Source organism: Grampus griseus (assembly GCF_964374135.1).
Source record: "Grampus griseus genome assembly, chromosome: 15".
In the NCBI taxonomy this organism is placed as follows: Eukaryota; Metazoa; Chordata; class Mammalia; order Artiodactyla; family Delphinidae; genus Grampus; species Grampus griseus.
The window spans coordinates 12,043,796-12,060,894 of record NC_139009.1 but is presented as its reverse complement, the minus strand read 5'-3'; positions in this window follow the sequence as shown (position 1 = coordinate 12,060,894).

Below are 17,099 nucleotides of genomic sequence, written 5' to 3'. Positions count from 1 at the left end.
AAAGGATTCCATATGCTCTGTTATGCTTGGACTTTATTCTGCTGTGATAAAGAAGTATCAGAGTGTTTAATGGGAGAGTTACACAGCTGATTTGCATATAAAGTAATTCCCCAGGATGGCCAAATGGATAACATCTTGGAGAGGATATTAATAGTCAAAGAGAGACCCCATTCAAATGACATTTTAATGATGCATTAGGAGACATTGAGTCTTGAAGGGGGTATATTTTAAACATACTTAGGGGGTAGAACCTTTAAGTGAAGAGAATGAGAGAGAAGGAAGGAGGCTCAGGCTTGACTCCCAGGTTCTGACTTTGGTAATAGTATGGCTGGCAGTGGCATGCCCTGAGAGAGGGAAAACCATGCAGGACAGTGGTTTTGAAGGGGATTGACAAGTTCAAGGCATTAGATAAGCATGTTAAGGGTAGTCATCCACTGGTATGTCTACCAGTTACTAAAGGTAAGCATCTGAGAGCGGGGTTGGGAGGAACTCCAGTGGTAAAAAAGTCAGTTTGGAATTTACCAGCACTTAGATTGTGACAAAAAACAGGCACTGGCTGAGAATTTCTGTAGAGGCTGTAGTTAGAAAGGTCTCAGGGAAGAGCCCTGGGGGACATCAGCATATGTGGGCCTTGACGTGGAGGATAGGACGGAGTCTGGTGGAGGCAGGAGAAAACCTAGGAGGAGGTTCTGCAGCAGAGCCTTGCAAGAGAGGGTCACGGAGAAGGAAGCCATCAGCAGAGAGAGTAACTAAGACGAGGACTGAAAACGTGTATTGGATTCAGCAAGAAAAAGATCATGGAGGACTTGAAGGAGAGCAGTTCTGTGGAAAGGTGGGAGCAGAAGCTAACCGAATTGAGCTGTCACACCGTTAACGGGCACGTGCTGTGCACGTCCTCCGGCCGTGAGGAAAATTTCATTATAGAGTGCTGATTCTTTCTAAGAATTAAAGGGAAAATCGCTTGGGCTGAGGCTTCCCAGGGCCTCTGACCTTGGCAAAGGAAAAGCAGGAGGCGTTTCATTCATTCCTGTTATATATTTGCTTGCAACGCATGCAGCACATCAGTGGAGGCCATCCTTTGAGAATAGGCAGAAGTAGCAGGAAGATGTCTTCTGGTGATGGAGGTGAAAGGGTGGTCAGCGCTTGATGCAGGGTTCGTCAAGTTTTATTAAAGAGGAAAAAGGAGAAGGCTTAGAAGTCTGTGATTGAGCACACACCGGCCCACCTTATGTCAATGCAGACAAGCTGGAATAATGAGCACCTCCACCAATCTCACATCATCCCTTTTCTTTCATGCGTGAGACCCAGGAAAAGATTTCATGAAAGTGTGTCTAGAGGAAAATAGGAAATGTCACTGCTGCTGAGTTCCATTTGAAATGAGCAGGAGAAAAATACAGACTCAGGTAATTAGGTTTTTAGATCCAGCTCAGACTAACATTCGTTACCCCGCTGTCTTCCGGGTCTGATGTGTAGATCAGGTATCATGAGGGGGAAGCAGGGGGTCCAGAGCTTTCCTTCATGAGGCAGCCAAGGGCAGAGGGGGAGCATGGGCTTTGAGCCGACCCCCAAATTCATTAGTTCTATACCATTTGCAAGTTAGGTAGCCTCTGTGACCTTCATGGCTTTGTTTGTATTTTGTTTTTGTTTGTTAAAACAAGTTAACAGTACTTTAACAAAAGGTTACTGAGAGGCTTAAGATACCCTGTAAATATTTAAACACATCTATGAAATGCTTGGAATATTAAACAATGAGCAATTTCTTGATTCCTTCTTTCTTTTCTTCTTCCTTCCTTCCTACCTTCCTTCCCTCCCTCCCTCTTTTTCTCCGCAGTGAATATCTGCTCCTTCAGGTAAAGAGTCTGACTTCTCAGGAATCTAGGTGCCACGGACAGATTATTTGCATAAAAATCAGATCCGCCAGATAATAGGTGCTAATTTGGAAGTGTCCCTAGAGGCAGGAAGGCCTTCAAAGGCCTCCAGTCCCTTAAGTGGATTAACACTTACCAGTAACTTGATTACAACAAAACTCTTCCAAGCTATAAAATGACTCAGCTCCTGTGAGGGCCATATGCACAGTTTCCATCTCATTAGCAAAAAGCTTAGCCCTCATAAGCCTTTGAAGAAAGAATAGCTCTTTCCCAAGAACACATTCTCTCTCGTCTCACTCCAGTCTCTGAAATTGGATTGAACTTCACCTTGCAAACTATAAGCATCATTTTCCTGAGCAAATGACCCTCTTCTCCAACCTGGCAGGATAGGAAGTGTCTCCTTTCCCTATTCCAGCGATCTGGTGTCTTCTTGGATCTAGGTGTAAACTGTCATTTGCAGAGTAACTGCTGTTCAGTTTTCAGAGGAGCGTTATCCAGAAATTTCAGGGAAGGAAAGCTAAACTGATCTCTAACAAGGGAGAATATATGTGAAAGTCTCTTCATTCCACTCGGAAGGACCATTCAGTGCCTTGCTAAGGGGTCTATTGCCTGAGTCCACACTTGGGTCTAAAATAATGTTTACTGAAATCCAAATTCATAGCAGATTAGAAGTAAAAAATTACAACTCAAAAGCGAAATTATGGGCAGATGGGTGTATCTAAAAGAAACGTAGTGAAAGGAGAGTGAAGGCTAAATATGACCAATATAGGAAATGAAAAGCCACAGCAGTGAATGAACATTTTGTGCTGAGTGGTAAGCCAAGCACATGTCGACACCCTCAAGGTCGCCACCCAGATGCGCTCAGCACAGCGAGGGTTGTTCACAAATGCGGAGAAAAGACTAATGTATAAATGATGCAACCACTACCTTATCAAGAGGTAGAACGTCTCCATCACCCTGGAGGGTGTTCCCCTCATTCCTCCCTTTCTCAAGTCCTGACTTGCCCTGATGTCCATCTCTGTAGATTGCGTTTGCTTGTTCCAGGGTTTCAAGGAAATGGAGTCATACAATACTGCATTCCTTTGTGTCTGGCTTCTTTCATGCAACATCATGTTTTTGAGATCTATTTATGTTGCTGTAGGTATCAAGTACCCGCTTTTTCTGTTGTTGAATAAGTATTCCATTGTATGAATGTACCACAGTTTATCCATTTACCTATTGAGGACCATTTCTATACAAGTCACTTTATGGGCTTATGTTTTTTGGTGGGGGGGGGTTGGTTTTTTAAGATGTTGGGGGTAGGAGTTTAGTAATTTATTTATTTATTTTTGCTGTGTTGGGTCTTCGTTTCTGTGCGAGGGCTTTCTCTAGTTGTGGCAAGTGGGGGCCACTCTTCATCGCGGTGCGCGGGCCTCTTACTATCGCGGCCTCTCTTGTTGCGGAGCACAGGCTCCAGACGCGCAGGCTTAGTAGTTGTGGCTCACGGGCCTAGTTGCTCCGCGGCATGTGGGATCCTCCCAGACCAGGGCTCGAACCCGTGTCCCCTGCATTAGCAGGCAGATTCTCAAACCACTGCACCACCAGAGAAGCCCTGGGCTTATGTTTTTATTTCTCTTGGTAAATATCCAGGAATGAGACTACTGGGTTATATGGTTAGTGTACATTTAACTTTTAAGAAACTACCAGTTTCCAGAGTGATCATACCAGTTTACATTCCCACCAACAATATGTGAAAGTTCTAATTTCTTTATATCTTGTCCACACTTACTATTGTTAATCTTTTTAAATTTCAGCCATTCTAGTGTGTGTGAAGAGATTTCCCACTGTGGTTTTAATTTGCATTTGTTTTTTGCCTCATGAATGACTTATAGAGCAGGGATCTGCAGACTCTGTCCATGGTCAGGACCAGCTCCATAATTTGCAAATCTAAACATAAAGTAAAACCACAAGGCCACTTGTTCAAAAGTTAGTAAGAATTCCAAGATGACAAGAGCAAAACATTAAACAAAGCAAAAGACCGTGCTAAGTGCAGAAGCCTGTGACATTGCACAGGTCACATGCCCTTAAACCTGGTTATACTGGGGAGCCAAATCCAGCCCAACACCCACCTTAGCATGGCCTGTGAGCCAAGAATGATTTTAAATAGTTAAAAAAACTTTAATTATATTTTTGATACTTAAAACTTTTCAAAAAATTCAAATTTCAGTGGTCATAAATGAAGTTTTATTGGTACAGAGCCATGCTCATTCACTGATGTATTCTCTATAGCTAGACAATGGCAGAGTTAGCAGTTGTAACAAAAAGCGTACAGCCTACAAAATATAAAACATTTACTCTCTGGCCCTTTACAGAAAAACTTTGCCAAATCCTGCTGTAGACTATCTTTCCATGTATTCACTTAACTATTTGTATATCTTCTATTTTGAAGTGTCCATTCAAGTCTTTAGTCTACTTTGAATTGCATTGTTTATCTTCATTTTCGAGGTGTTAAAGTTCTTCATATACTATAGAGATAATTCCTTTGTCAGATACATGTGTGAAAAATATTTTATCCAAGTCTCTGGTTTGACTTTACATTTTATTAAAGATTTTTCAAAGAGCAGGAGGTTTTAATTTTGATGAAGTCCAATTGATCAATTTTTGTTATTTTGTGATTAGCGCTTTTTGTGCTCTTAAGAAATCTTTGCCTATCTCAAAGGTGCAAAGAATTTTTTCCCAGTTTTTTTTCTGGACATTTTATACTTTTATTTTTATAATTAGGTCTATGATCCTTTTCAACTCTTACTATTTTTGGCCCACTGGTCAAGGTTTATTTATTTATTTTTCCACATGAACATCCAGTTGGTTCTGGACTATTTGCTGAAAAAAGAGTTCCTTTCCTCATTGAATGAGAGCTCTGTTGAAAATCATAAACTATAAATATCAGTGTGAACTCTGTTATATTTTCTTTTTACAAAATAACATGTATTTCCTAGCTCTGTCAAGTGGTAGAGCCTAAAAACAATAACTAACTTTGTAACAATGAACACCACAATTCATATATTGGTGTCTAAAAAACATTTCACACCAAAAGAAACCAGAACAAATCTGGAAGAAAAAAAAAAATACAAGAGCCTGGAATACTTGTCATGTTAGAAAGTGAGTAAGCTAAAAGGGCTACTGGAGTTGTGTCTAAGTGACAGAGTAGCCAAATTCAAGAGGTCCTGTCTGTCCGCAAATGGACCTACTTTCTACACCAAAGTAATAGTAGATATAACAGTTTTAACACATCAAAATGCATGAAAAAATCCATATGCTTATAACTGTGCAAAAAACAAACACACACACACACGGTAATACCATTTATATAACATCATCTACCCTGCAGTAACAAAAAGCAGATCAGTGGTTCTGTGGGTACTGGAACAAAGGAAGAGCTGACCGGCGGAGGAGCACAATGAAACTCCCAGTGGTGGTGGAGGTGTTCTCTCTCTGATTGTGGAAATGGTTTCACTCATATGAAATTGCCGAAACTCCCCAAGTTGTGTACTTTAAATGAATAGTTTATTTTATGTAAGTTATTCCTCAATTAAGGAAAGATTCAATTAGGTAAATTTAGTTGAGGGTATTTTTCAGAGTCTCTACATACCTACTGATTGTCCATTTGTTCTATCAATTACCGAGAGAGGAATGTTGAAATGTAAAACTATAATCATGAATTTTGTCTATTTCTTCATTTTAATTCTATAATTTTTGCATTCAGGAATTTTTAAGCTGTTTTTAGATTCATACATATTTATGTTACTGTTTCTTCCAAATGAATTGCTGTTTGAATCGGTGTGAAATGCCCTCTCTTGATCATTTTTTAATACTCTGTATTAAAGTCTACTTTATTTTTTAAAATATAACCACTTTCTTATGCTTACTGTTTGCATGGGATTGTCTTTTGCATCCTTTTACCCTGTTTGTATTTTCAGATTTAAAATATATTTCCTATAGACGAGAATTGCTTTTTAAATCCATTTAACATTCTCTCTCTTTTTTATAAGACTCTCTAGTGTTTTACACATATGCAGTTATTGATATGGTTGGTTTACATCTATATTTTGCTTTGTGTTTCATTTGTTTCTCTATTGGTCTTTTTCTTCTCACTGCGAACATCTTGTTCTTTATTCTTTTTAGTACTCCATTTTATTTTCTCTATTTGCTTCTCACCTACCCTAGTCTTGCCCCTGGGCTAACGATACACACTGTTAATTTATCAGTCTGTTTAGCCTCCATAGTGTACACTTCACGCTTCCCATTTCCACTTGGAATTTCAGACATTTCATTTCCCAGTTGCCACTTCTGTCATCATACCTGATGCTTCCCATTCTCAGTCCCTCCTCCCATCCTCACAAATAGCATAACTTTAGAAAAAGCATAGTATCATTTACCATCTGCACCATCCTTTACCTTACAGTGCGTGAAATCATCATTAGTTCTTTGGGGAAATGAGAAGGATGAAACATCACATTTTATACTGATCCATTTAATTACCATGTTCTGTGCTCTTCATTCCCTACTGTAGATCCCAGTTCGCATGGGGGTCATTTCACTTTGGCCTCAAGACTATACTTTAACATTGATCGTGGTGTGATTCTGCTGGCAAAAACATTCTCTCAGCTTCCAGTTTATGAAAATGGCTTTCACTCTCATTGTCGAAGGATAGTTTAGTGGGTATAGGATTCTGGATTAACAGGTTCTGTTTTCGCTTTCAGCAAAGTAAAGCTCTCATTCCACAGACTTCTGGATTCCATTCTTCTGTTGTTTCTGATGAGAAGTCGGCTATCATTTATTATTGCTCCTCTGTGTGTAATGTGTCTTGTCTTCTCTAAATACTTCCAAGATTTTTCTTTTATCTATGGCTCTCATCAGTTTAACTATGATGTACCTACATGTGATTTCATTTGTATTTTTCCTGCTTTGAATTCACTGTGATTCATGGATCTGTATGTCAAATAATTTCGTCAAATGGCAGAAATTTTCAGCCATTGTTTCTTCCAATATTTTTTCTGCCCTATTTATTTTCACTCTTCTCCTTTTAGGGCTCCTAGTACATTTATAATAGACAGTTTATTTTGTCCCAGTGGTTCCCAAGGTTCTATTCATTTTATAAGATCTGTTTTCTTTTCTCTTAGATTAAGTAATTTCTACTGATCTACCTCCAAATTCATTAACTCTCCAATCTGTTAAGCCCATCCAGGGTTTTTTTTTTAAGTTTCTTTTACTATACTCCTATATTCAAGAATATTCATTTGGTTCCTTTTTAACTTTTTATTTCTCTGATGAGATTTTTAATCTTTTTTATATTTTATTCATTTTAGTTAATGATTTTAATTAATTAAAGCCATATTTTACTTTTATTATTTTAACAGTTTTCCCCATTAGTTCTTTGACATTTTTATAATAGCTGTTTTAAATACAATACACTAAATACAACATCTAGGGCACTTCGGCATTGGTGCTTAGTGATTTTTTTCCTTAATTACTTGTTAAAATTTCCTATTTCTTTGCACACTTGGTAATTCTTGGTTATTACTGGACTTTGTTGATAATGTGTAGAATGGGTTTTGGATTCTGTGATTTTGTTTGTTGAATGTTGCATTTTGCTCTAACTAGCTCAAACACGGGCTGCTTACACTGAATTTGGGTAGACTTGTTTTTATGCTTTGTTAGACCAGGTGTGGAACACTCAAGATCTTTCCCAACTTCCTCTAACTTGGCAGCACTCAACATTCAAACTCTGCCTCTCCTGTGAATCTCATCAGGGCCTGATTTTAGTTTTGTTTAAAGTGGGTCTAAAATAAAACTCTGAAAAAAACTTTCCTCATGAACAGGGTCTTTGCTCCTAAGACATGGCCTTCATGGTGTCCCAGGTAGATGCTTGTGATGTTTATTAGACGTAAGTAATTTTGTCCATTCTGGCAAGATCAAAACTTCAGCATTCTCCCAGCCCTGCTGGAGCACTACGCTATTCATTCTACTCTCACCTCTACAGCTGCTGCTCTCTGGTAAATATGATGAAATCTCCCTGCCTTCATGTGCAGCCCAGCCCCTAGCTAAGGACGTGTGAGGAGCCCCTGCAACAGGCTTCTGACTTTACTCTCCACTCTGTACAGCTCCCTCCTCTCCAGTGCCCTGTCCCAGAATTATAACCATCTTAGTTGTCCTGGACTCAAACCTCCACCTCCTCAGATCAGTGGCGCCCCCGTGCTCTGCTTGGAGACCTCTCACTATGCAGAGGGACAGGAAATTATGGGCTTTACCTCATGAGTTTCCCTTTTCTCATGGAATGGAGCCTCGTGGTCAATGCTGAGAATAACTGCTTTGTCTGTTTTGTTCAGTTTTATGGTTGTTTACATTGGAAGGGCCAGACCAGTACTAGCTGGTCCATAATCTTGAGAAGCTGAAGGCTAACAGTTTTTATTACTGTACCATATGGATACGTAACCTTAATGTAATTTCTGCTTTCCAAAAATATAACAGGCAAAACGAACAGGTGCTATTAGCTGAAAGTCCCAAAGGAGTTCTGCACCAGTTAATAATATATTTTCTTAGTGGATTAGAGTTTTAATAATAAACCACTCACAATAATGATAATATTTACCTTTATTATCTATTAGAGGTATTTTTTCAGCAAGATTGTAAGTTAGTGATGGAAAAAGTAATAGCCACCCGGCCCTGAGGCCGTTACCAAGGCCGTCTAGAGCCGAGCTTGCAGTCAGCTCCTTACCCCCACCTCCACTTCCCTCCAGCAACCGAGACTGGCCCAATCTTGTTGGAGGCAGGAGCTATCTAATTTCAGTGCCCTTATTCTCCTGCAAATCAGGTAATATGTATCATTCTTGGAGCTCAGGGATCAGAGAGTTAAGGTTAAGAGACATGGATGGACCTAGAGATTGTCATATTGAGTGATAAGTCAGAGAAAGACAAATATCATATGATATATCACTTATATGTGGAATCCAAAAAAAAGGTACAAATGAAGCTATTTACAAAACAGAAATCAAGTCACAGAAGTAGAAAACAAACTTATGGTTACCAAGGGGAAAAAGTGGGGGAAGGACAAATTAGGAGATTGGGGTTGACACATACACACTACTATATATAAAATAGATAAATAATAACCTACTGTATAGCACAAGGAACTCTACTCAATACTTTGTAATGACCTATATGGGAATCCATCTAAAAAAGAGTGGCTATATGTATATGTATAACTGATTCACTTTGCTGTACAGCAGAAACTAACACAACATTGTAAGTCAACTATACTCCAATTAAAAAAAATTAATTAAAATAATAAAATCCCTCTCCATACAAAAACAATTTTATACTTATTATACAAACAATCTGGATAAAATTTGACATTTGCTTTACTCAGAATTGAGAGATCAAAAAGTTATCTTTAGGAAATAACTGCTCATTAAGAGACTACAAAGTAGGCTTCATCTGTTTTTGATATTTTAAAAAATGATCACAACATACCAGATAATAAGCTCATAGAGGATGAATCCCTATCTTATCTGTTTTATATCCTCTTAATATACTATAGTTTATGGCACGTACTGATTATTTGATATTAGTTAAATAAATAAATGAATGTTTTACATTATTCAGTCATCTACAGTGAAAATTACCATGATTTGTTTTCAAATTGATCATTAAATATTAATACTATCTTACTGATAGTTTAAATTTTATGCAAATAATTAAATATTTACAAACACTTGTTGAAAAATAATGGAAAAATAAAATGCAATAAATTCTGTTGTCACTCCTAAGAAAAAGAGAGAGCGCAAGAGAAGGTCTCAATCAGCCATTACACTATCATCTAGTTGGAAAAAATATCTGTGGTGCACGTATATAATATGCCAAATATTAGAAGGAGAAGGTATTCAGTAAAAAAGGAAGGAAGGAAGGAAAGAAGAAAAGAAGGAAGGGAGGGAGGGAGGGAGGAAGAAAAAAAGAAGAAAAGAAGAAAGGGAAAAAGATAAGGAAACAGAAAAAGAAAAGAAAAGAAAAAAGAAAGAAAAATGGGTCCTTGTTCTGAAAGATATTACTGTTGAATAATTTGAGAACACCTAAATTTTGATGCCATGTGATAAGATTGATTGTGGGGATATAAGTGAAGTACTAAGGAAGTTTGGAGAAAAGCCACCAACTGCCTCATGAAGGAGAACCTCGCAGATAAAAGCAATATTTAAGAAGGTATGAATGCAGTAGGTGCAAATTTCACAGCTAAAATTTCTCACTGGTAAAGATGTCACTTGCTTTATCTCCCTATAACTAAATTTATCTCAGGAACCACCATTCCACTTTGGTAGAAGACAACCTAATCTTACCAATTCAAGAAACATTCAGTCATTTCTGGCTTAATATTGAGTCTCAGGAGAAACCACTAAACCAATTCAATAGTTTCCTCCTCTCTTCTCCTTTACTGAGGGTGTGTCTCAGGTTGATTTAATTCCTAGGAATTCATTTTTATTTGTCAGTTTGGCCTAGTTGGGGGGGGGGGGCGGGGGTTACTTACTATCCAAGAATTGAGGGGAAGATATCTGGCCCATAGCTATCAGCTTTTCTCTATGTTGGCATCTTGTTGGTTAGATAACCAAAAACAGAAACCAGCCAATATTTCTTTGTGCTTAGGTTTATATCAGGGACTTTTTCAGGTTCACAGCAGCCTTTAAATTCTAGTTGTGTTCTTCAAATTTGCCTTTTCTCATCATCAATATTCCTTCCCTTGCAATATTTGGTATTTTTTTCTTCTATCTAAACTTATGGGATAAACAAGTTCTGAATCCTAGAGCACTTAACCTTTGCCATTAAAAAAAAAAAAAACAAAATCTACTTTCTCCTTCAAAAAAGCCTGGCTCGGGCTTCCCTGGTGGCGCAGTGGTTGAGAATCTGCCTGCCAGTGTAGGGTACACGGGTTCGAGCCCTGATCTGGGAGGATCCCACATGCCGTGGAGCAACTGGGCCCGTGAGCCACAACTACTGAGCCTGCGCCTCTGGAGCCTGTGCTCCGCAACGGGAGGGGCCGCGACAGTGAGAAGCCTGCGCACTGCGATGAAGAATGGCCATGCTCGCCGCAACTGGAGAAAGCCCTCGCACAGAAACAGGACCCAACACAGCCAAAAATAAATAAATAAATTAAAAAAAAAAAAAAAAAGCCTGGCTCTTGTAAGCTTTGATTTTAAAGACTTGAATTTGCCTTGGAATTCAAAGTCTATTTTTGTCAGTCAAGGGTTGAATATCAACTATTTACTTCTCTTTGCAAACCTGCTTTACAAGTCTGTACTGAGGCAAGGATGCCAGTGATGAAACAGCCAGAATGTTAGTATAAAGAAATGAGAAAAAGGTTTTTAAAAGGTCATCTGAATAGTTTCTACTCTATACTGCAGACCCACCTTCCGAATTTCTCTGCCCTGCTTTGTGTCCCAGGATGCTAAGTTTTATGGGCTACATCAGTGGGCCCCCTCACTCTCTGGATTCCAGTTGAGTTTGGCCAGTGGTCAAGAATAGCCATCATAGTACCTGGTTTCCTCTCTGGCTGTTCTCTCCCCTTTGCCGAGGTCAAATTCTCTCCCACAAAGACAGGCGTTCTCTCCCAGTTCTGCTGTCTGCTCCCTCCCCTTTCTCTTTCTAGGTCAGGGTCACAGTAACTGTCTTCTCTTGCTAGCAACTAAATACTTCACCATTCCTATTGGTTGCCTTTTAATCTTCCCACAATATTGTAAATAGTCTCTTCATTAAATACTCCCAATTACCCCATTTGAATGGACCCTCTGTTTCCTGCCAGGATATTGAGTGATCCAAAAGGAAATTGGAAATGCCAGGAAACAAACAAACAAATTGACCAAAAAGGAAACGTAATCACAGCACTCCACTTACTGTTTCAAAGACAATATTAATATATTCATAATTTCAGGTTTTAAATCAGTCTTTAGGTAAGTCACTAAAGACTTCATAATGGTAGAAGTATAAAAGGTAATACAATCAGCTATGAAATTTTTAAAATAAGGGTAATTCACCAGATACTGAAAGGAAAAAGGAGAGGTAAGGGGAAGGGTAGACCTGCTAATATCCAATCTTAATAGGTAAAGAGGATGAAGTAGTGTCTGTGATTAATGGTAAATGGGCTAGAAGTGTGTGCATTCATTATTTAAAGTTATAAAGGTAGCTAAAAATAGAATTAAAAATAGTGAAATAATGGTCTTGTGAGGTGGGAGGAGAGAGGTGGAGAGAGGTATGAGTGAGCTAAATCCTCATTTCTTATAGGAGGAAATCAATAGCTCACATCTAAATTTGACAAATCAAGAAAGAGAGATTTGACTCTATTATTTAGACACATGGAAGTAATGATCAGAATAATGGCAAAAGGAAACAGTAGGGAGCAGCTGCTTCTGGAGAACAAGGCTGTGGCAGAGAAGGACATGCGGGGCAGGAGGATTATGGCTTTTCATCTACGCTCCTCTCCACTGTTAGGATATGGTTTTTCAAACTGTGTGTACGCCTTCATTTGATATAAGCTGTTAACAACCCTGAGGGGATTGTGAGGCCTAGGTTTGGGAAGCACCCGCTGATCTTCGGTCAGTGTTTCACCCCACATATGTGAGCCAGGTTGAGAGAAGAGAGCAGACACTTCAAACAGCTCCTCTTTGCAGCTCCCAGGGGAAGGAAGGTGATTGACCTCACATCCTGAGAAGGCTTATTTCTGTGGCTCCAGGTTTGCGTCCTCCCTTCGTGCCTGAGTCCCAAAGACTAGACAGGGGCCTTTACAGAGCTTTCCCTTCTCAGAGGCACTGGAGAGGGTGAGACTCTTTCACTCGTGCCACTTGCCTGATGCTGGGGGCACATGCATCTCTTTGGCTCTGATGTTATGACATCATTTGTTTTGTCATTTTCACACACGGTTAAAAAATTACTTCTTTGCCAGCCCCTCTCCCCCAGTCTCTTTAGGAAAGCTGTTGTTTCCAAAGCCAGTTGGAATTATTTAAAGTAGGTGGATTCTGGGAGGAAAACTCTGCAGTCCCCTCCTCTTGTTTCTCCCATGGCCTTTAAGGCAGACTTCTAGAGAACAAAAAAAACAGGTACCCTTGGATCTCCAGTCCAGGCTTGGGATGAGAATATGGCTCTCAAATGAAGATCAGTAAAGACTCAGACTGCTCTGGTTTCAGACTCACCAGAGTGTGGAGGCTGCCGAGTTTAAGTTGAGCCTTCCTTCTACAAAAGGGTGAGGGATTTCATGTGACACACAGATGTATCAGTGACAACCCAAAGCCAGCCCTTTCTCAAATCTCCCTCTTTTCCAGTAGGAAACAACCCATCCTTAACCCATCATTCAGGGTCATCAGTAATGTGGCTCCAGCCCTAATTCCACCCTCTGGTCTTATGTATTTAACTCCTTGCTCACAGAATACACTCCTTTTCCCCAGTAAATGTCCCATGCTTTCTCAAGTCCATGGCTATGTTTGTAGCATTTGTTTCATCTGCAGTGTCTTCAGCTGAAGCACATCCTCCTAGCCAGAACTAGAACATGGGTCACTGAACATAGATGCAGAACTCCCTTTGTAATTTCATTCTTACCGACGTTATAGCTTGAACACTTGTAATTTTGGACTGTGTTACAATGCACCCCTAGTTCCTGGACAGTATGACTTTCTTCTTGGGTGCAGCCAAAGCCCTCATATGACCCCAATCTCATTCATAAAAAGAGAATATCTATAAGTGCTGATTAATCTTTGGAAGGAAAAGGCTAACTTTCCTCCACTGAAGAACATCAGGGACCATGTGGTATTTGTATGGCGGGTCCTTCGTTACTCAAGGACCCTAGGCCAGTTCTGAGAACAGAAAAAACTTCAGCATCCTGGCATCTATGAGTCTTCAAAAAATTAAAGTTAAAACCTCAATATCAAACCTCTAGGCTCAACCACAGATTTATGGAAAAGCAAGGAAACTGAGACCTACGTTTAACAGACCAAAGGGTACAATGAACAAACTCAGTCAATGGGAAACTCTCTGGGACAAATGGCCTTATTTCATCAACAACTAAGTTAGAAGGGAAAAAAATACTGATGGGTAGTGAATCTATAGATGTAAAAAGGATTAAAAATTACATCAACGAACTGCAGTGTGTGGACCTTCTTTGGATCCAGATTAAAGCGATCTATAAACAAAACAGAATATTTATGATAATTATGAGACAATTAGAAATTTGGGGGAGTGGGAGGGTAGGTGAAATGAGTTAAGATGGTCAGAATGTACAAAATTCCAGTATAAAATAAATGTCATGGGGATATAATGCACAGCCTGGTGACCAAAATAAAACTGAATGTTGATTGAATATTTGATATCACAGAATTATTAACTTTTTTAAATGTGAAAATGGCACTCCGTAGAGCTCTGCCCTAAAACACGCTCCTTCCTACCTCTTACTCAGAGTTGTACACAGTCTCCTAAATGTTAACAAAAAGGCATGTGTTACTCATAAGAAGTAGATTCTGTTATTCATCTTCCTGCTAAAGGTTAATTTACGTTCACATTTCCCATCAATGGCCTCCCACTGATGATTCAGAAGGTGTGTGCTTATGAATGAAGAAGTACAAATACATATCTGGAGCTTTAATTTAACAGTAGAGTGTAACGCCATTTGAATTCACCAGAACCGCTTTCCTCCTTACTGCTGGTAGAATTGGTGGCTATTTTGTATCTTTGCAAGTTAGCACAGGCAACCAAGAGAACGTGAGTCAAGCATTATTATTCAGCTCCTTCTCAGAGTCTTATGATCACAGACATAATATCAATTTTTGTACTGAGAATTAGAAAACAACTTTGAACTTATATACCAGGAATAAAGCTTGCTCATATCATCCGGGACCTCTTTTGTACTAGAGGAGGAGACCCTTGGATACACCACTGGAACAGCAGGTACAGCACAGAGAATGCCAGCTACAACAATGCTTTCAGGCAGAGCTGAGTGTCCTGCACAGAACAGACTGACACACAGCACGTGCTCCAGTCTTTACTCCTCACTGGATGAAGGAAAACACCAAACACAGCCTGCCTTTTGAAAGAAAATAGTGCATAGGTGAAATAAAAAGCTACTTATCAAAGCAAACCAGGGCTTCCCTGGTGGTGCAGTGGTTAAGAATCCACCTGCCGACACAGGGGACACGGGTTCGAGCCCTGCTCCAGGAAGATCCCACATGCTGTGGAGCAACTAAGCCCATGAGCCACAACTACTGAGACCGCGTGCCACAGCTACTGAAGCCCACACACCTAGAGCCTGTGCTCCACAATAAGAGAAGACACTGCAATGTCTTAAATTAAATGTCTTAAATTAAAGATGACGCAAATAGATGGAAAGATATACCATGTTCTTGGATTGGAAGAATCAACACTGTGAAAATGAGTATGCTACCCAAAGCAATCTACAGATTCAATGCAATCCCTATCAGACTACCAATGGCATTTTTCACAGACCTAGAACCAAAATTTCACAGTTTGTGTGGAAACACAAAAGACCCCGAATAGTGAAAGCAATCTTGAGAAAGAAAAATGGAGCTGAAGGAATCAGGCTCCCAAACTTCAGACTATACTACAAAGCTACAGTAATCAAGACAGTATGGTGCTGGCACAAAAACAGAAATATAGATCAATGGAACAGGATAGAAAGCCCAGAGATAAACCCATACACATATGGTCACCTTATTTTTGATAAAGGAGGCAAGAATATACAATGGAGAAAAGACAGCCTCTTCAATAAGTGGTGCTGGGAAAACTGGACAGCTATATGTAAAAGAATGAAATTAGAACCTCCCTAACTCCATACACAAAAATAAACTCAAAATGCATTAAGGACCTAAATGTCAGGCCAGACACTATAAAACCCTTTGAGGAAAACATAGGCAAAACACTCTTGACATAAATCACAGCAAGATCCTTTTTGACCCACCTCCTAGAGAAATGGAAATAAAAACAAAAATAAACAAATGGGACCTAATGAAACTTAAAAGCTTTTGCACAGCAAAAGAAGCCATAAACAAGACGAAAACACAACCCTCAGAATGGGAGAAAATATTTGCAAACAAAGCAACTGACAAAGGATTAATCTCCAAAATATGCAAGCAGCTCATGCAGCTCAATATCAAAAAAACAAACAACCCAAGCCAAAAATGGGCAGAAGGCCTAAATAGACAGTTCTCCAAAGAAGATATACAGATGGCCAACACACACATGAAAGGATGCTCAACATCACTAATCATTAGAGAAATGCAAATCAAAACTACAATGAGGTATCACCTCACACCGGTCAGAATGGCCATCATCAAAAAATCTACAAACAATATGGGCTTCCCTGGTGGCACAGTGGTTGAGAGTCCGCCTGCCGATGCAGGGGACACGGGTTCGTGCCCCGGTCCAGGAGGATCCCACATGCCGCGGAGCGGCTGGGCCCATGAGCCATGGCCACTGGGCCTGCGCGTCCGGAGCCTGTGCTCCACAATGGGAGAGGCCACAACAGTGAGAGGCCTGCGTACCGCAAAAAAAAAAAAATCTACAAACAATAAATGCTGGAGAGGGTGTGGAGAAAAGGGAACCCTCTTTCACTGTTGTAGGAATGTAAATTGATACAGCCACTATGGAGAACAGTATGGAGATTCCATAAAAAATTTAAAAAAACTAACTTACGACCCAGCAATTCCACTACTGGGCATATACCCTGAGAAAACCATAATTCAAAAAGAGTCATGTACCACAATGTTCATTGCAGCTCTATTTACAATAGCCAGGACATGGAAGCAACCTAAGTGTCCATCAACAGATGAATAGATAAAGAAGATGTGGCACATATATACAATGGAATATTACTCAGCCATAAAAAGAAACGCAATTGAGTTATTTGTAGTGAGGTGGATGGACGTAGAATCTGTCATACAGAGTGAAGTAAGTCAGAAAGAGAAAAGCAAATACCGTATGCTAACACATATATATGGAATCTAAAAAAAAAAAATGTTTCTGAAGAACTAAGGGCAGGACAGGAATAAAGACGCAGCAGTAGAGAATGGACCTGAGGACACAGGGAAGGGGGAAGGTAAGCTGGGACGAAGTGAGAGAGTGGCGTGTACATATATACACTATCAAATGTGAAATAGATAGCTAGTGGGAAGCAGCCGTATAGCACAGGGAGATCAGCTCAGTGCTTTGTGA